A 4,774-nucleotide genomic window follows, 5' to 3' on the forward strand; every position below is an offset into this window, starting at 1 on the left:
CCCCGGGCTCTGCAAAGTAAATCGTCTAGGGGGCGCCGCGCGCTAGGCCGATAAGGTCCACCAAGCGGCGTATCATATATGTGGATTGGGATGGTGTGGTACTACGAAGAGGTAAGCAACTGCTATTTTGTCCACTAAATGGCTTTTCGGAACTAAGACCCCACCACCACCTGTTAGGTCTAAATGGAATTGTGGACCCATTTGTGGCCACATACTTATATATGTTAAGATAGGATAAATCTCCTTCAAAATTATATTGAACAAAAAAATCTGAATTAAAAAAGGGCTTTTTTCAGCAGTAAATTCAGTGGTGGTTGAAGTGAGGGGTATATATATATATGTTTGTGTGCGCTTTTAAACGTATTTATGTTTATATAAATATTATGTTTGTATAATGTTTATACAAAATCTCATAAACATTGTTCAGAACATTAAACACTGGAATTGTTTCCGTTATTTGGTAAGTTAAGGCTTTATGTTGTTTCAGCAATAACGCCATACACCAGTAGGTGGCAGTAAAGCATCATGATTCACGAAATACACAAACTTAACGTGTTAACACGTTCATAACGCGTCAATACCTTAACGTGTTAACACGAAATTATACGCTACGTGTCAACACGGAGAATCCAACACGTTTAGAGCATAATTTAAAACAAATGAAAAAAAAAACAGAGGAATTCAAGTTTATAAAGTGTATTATAAAAACAATAAGCTTGTAGCCTACTTAGTGTATACTCAAATACCTACATGCAAAATTGAGCCATGCTTTGGTACTGCGTTCTTATAATGTTTTTTGTGAATTGACTACACTCGGCTCAGAGTCACAGTCAGAAAACAGCGTTGGCCCACAGCAGGCTCAGTGTCACTTTTCTGAGTGTTCTTCGTCAGTAGTCATGGGGGTCCAGGTGTAAGGAATGTCGTTGGTCTCTAAGCGTATTGGATTTGACCATGTTTTTTATGAGATTTTGTATTAACATTATACATATATAAATACGTTTAAAAGCACACACACACACACACACACACACATATATATATATATATATATATATATATATATATATATATATATATATATATATATATATAAACCCCTCACTTCAACCACCACTGAACTGCTGAAAAAGCCCTTTTTTAATTCAGAATTTTTTGTTCAATTTCATTTTGAAGGAGATTTATCCTCTCTTAATTTATATATAGAAGTAGATACACATAATTAAATAAAACATGAGTAACTTAATGTATCGTTAAACATACAATACGTTTACAGAAAGAGGAGGATCTGGAAAGTTAATTTCACCATGGGTTTGTATTGACACTGTATTGTTTAGCAGTATGCTATTAAAAGAATGCACATAATTTATCAATGTCAAATCTCAGTATGTGTCACACACATAGTGTGAGAGAATAGTGATGTTTGTTTGATATACAATTATGAAAAGCTTTAGAGCATGTTATGAATGAAGTTATATAATAATATGCATGTTTACAAATTTTAAGGTACTAAACACCAGAGGTTTTTTATTGTGAAAAATTAACTTCCAGTTGCTATGGGGATCAGCTTACTAATATTGCTGTCTTCACACTGCTCACGTAGGGCTCAACGTAGCCATAGGTCAGTGCTTCGCTCACTATGTTATGAATAATTCAGATGAAACGTAGGGACTACGTTCACAAAGGATTTATGTTTCGTGTCAGCTACAGTGTGTGATGTAAATCCAATCATGAATATGTAAGTAGGCCCGTATGGATTAGTTAAATGCTGTTTTAACTACAGTAACTGAAAAATATCACTGGTGAACGAGACAAAATACATATTCAATTATAACTGATATCACAACAAAAATATAGAATTAGAAACAGTACATAAAAACCCAAACAAAGTGTAGTGTAGCGAAACTGGTGGACTCTCTCTTTGTCTGTGTGTAGATGGATATAATCTCGGTGTGGGGACTAAAACTTGTTTACAGACTCACATTTTTAGTTATACAAATACACGCATTTTTGTGTGTGTACGATTGTTTACATGTGTAAGGAAGAGACGTTATAAAAAATAACTAAATACTCTATAAAGGACTTAAATCCAGGATAATAAGTCTGAATTAATGAAGACACGGCCCCTGTGCATAACTCGTGCGGGAGTTTAAATATCATTTGATTAGAATACAACACTTTTCATGTGTTTAATGAATATATTTTTTGTTAAATATTGGTTTTAATCATAACATAAATGTGTCGCTTTGTCAGTTAGCAAAGTTACATCAGCCAGTAATGTTAAGCTACAGCCCGGTCTCACACCTACTCGTGATATAGTAATCTGCAATTCGTGACATATCGCATATTTTCAGCATGAATTGCAGTCTCCTATATATGTGACTATATCACAAGTAGGTGTGAGACCAGGTTGTAAGCTATCACTACCTCGGGATGTAAAGGTCTTCCATGTGTCTTAGCAAATTACAAATAATTAAAATAAATGTTTTACAGTTACTGAAAGACATCTACGAAGAAATGTACTGCTTAAATATAATATATAACACTTGTGTCAAATATATTGCAATTGGGATGGTTAAAGTAAAGACTTATACATTTTGGGAAAAAATTTTATATAGTTAAAAAAAATACATGTTTCCATACAGCCCAAGTCCCTCTGATCCTTTTTCTGTAATTAGAAGTGTAAAATTCTACTGTCAAAAACCCATATATTTTTTTGACTGGAATATATTGGAAGTTGGATTATCAGATCTTGGCTTAGGAGTGAAATATCTTCAAAGTAAGACCAGTTTCGTCTAAGTCTGAGTGTCATCAACTCAGGGTGTGAGTTTGGAGATGATTGGAGGACATAAATTTTTTCACTTAAAAACAACTCATAGAGGGACCCCTTTTAGTTTTTTTGAGTGAAAATATTTATTCTCTCCAATCTTCTCCAAACTCACACGCTGAGTAAGATAGACCCAGACAAAGATAGACCCGTTTGTAAAAACCTCTTATGTTGTTCTGAAGCTGAGATCTGATAATCCTACTTCCAATATATTCAAGTCAAAAAAAATATATGGATTTTGGACAGTAGAATTTTACAACTCCAAAGACAGATATGAGATCAGGGAGTCATGGGATATATGGCTAAATGTATTTTTAGACATTACAATTATGTTTTCCTAAAACGTGCTCTGATGACAATATGTAGTGATGGGACACCATCCCACTTTGAACATATTTGACACAATATATATGGTAATTGAACAAGCATCCCACTTACAATATATTTGAAGCCATAAGGATGTATGGTAATTGGACAACCATCTCATTTCCAATATATTTGACACCATCAGGATATAGGGGAATTGGACAACTATCCCACTTCCAATATATTTGACACCATCAGGATGTATGGGAATTGGACAACCATCCCACTTCCAATATATTTGACACCATCAGAATATATTGCAATTGGACAACCATCCCACTTCCAATATATTAGACACCATCAGGATAACCATCCCACTTCCAATATATTTGACACCATCAGAATATATTGCAATTGGACAACCATCCCACTTCCAATATATTAGACACCATCAGGACAACCATCCCACTTCCAATATATTTGACACCATCAGAATATATTGCAATTGGACAACCATCCCTCTTCCAATATATTTGACACCATCAGGATGTATGGGAATTGGACAACCATCCCACTTCCAATATATTTGACACCATCAGAATATATTGCAATTGGACAACCATCCCACTTCCAATATATTAGACACCATCAGGACAACCATCCCACTTCCAATATATTTGACACCATCAGAATATATTGCAATTGGACAACCATCCCTCTTCCAATATATTTGACACCATCAGAATATATTGCAATTGGACAACCATCCCACTTCCAATATATTAGACACCATCAGGACAACCATCCCACTTCCAATATATTTGACACCATCAGAATATATTGCCATTGGACAACCATCCCTCTTCCAATGTATTTGACACCATCAGAATATATTACAATTGGACAACCATCCCACTTCCAATATATTTGACAGCAATTGGACAACCATCCCACTTCCAATATATTCGGAGGCCGGAAATACCCCATCCCAAACCCAATATAATATACATGTGTTGGGACATTCCATGTGCCACCTGGTGGACTGATGAAAAATTGCGGATAAAAGGCCCAAACTTTGATTATTCATATCTCTTTCCACGTGAGGAGTAGAGACTCAGCGAGGGCGCGGAACTTCGTGGCGTGTTCCCCTGAGCGCACTGGACCCGCTCTCGGGCTCGGCAAAAATCATTTAACGGGCGCCGCGCGCTAGCGCTCTGGTCCCGTCCGATGGCAATATACCATATGTGGATTGGGATGTTGAGTGGCTTTCTTAAGTTAAGGCTTTATGTTGTTTCAGCAATAACGCCATACACCAGTTGGTGGCAGTAAAGCATCATGATTCACGAAATACACAAACTTAACGTGTTAACGCGAAATTATACCCTACGTGTCAACACGGAGAATCCAACACGTTTAGAGCATAATTTAAAACAAATGAAAAAAAAAAAAAAACAGAGGAATTCAAGTTTATAAAGTGTATTGGACTAAAAACAATAAGCTTGTAGCCTACTTAGTGTATACTCAAATACCTACATGCAACATTGAGCCATGCTTTGGTACTGCGTTCTTATAATGTTTTTTGTGAATTGACTACACTCGGCTCAGAGTCACAGTCAGAAAACAGCGTTGTCCCACAGCAGGCTC

The sequence above is a fragment of the Hoplias malabaricus genome, unplaced genomic scaffold, assembly GCF_029633855.1.
Source record: "Hoplias malabaricus isolate fHopMal1 unplaced genomic scaffold, fHopMal1.hap1 scaffold_28, whole genome shotgun sequence".
NCBI lineage: Eukaryota > Metazoa > Chordata > Actinopteri > Characiformes > Erythrinidae > Hoplias > Hoplias malabaricus.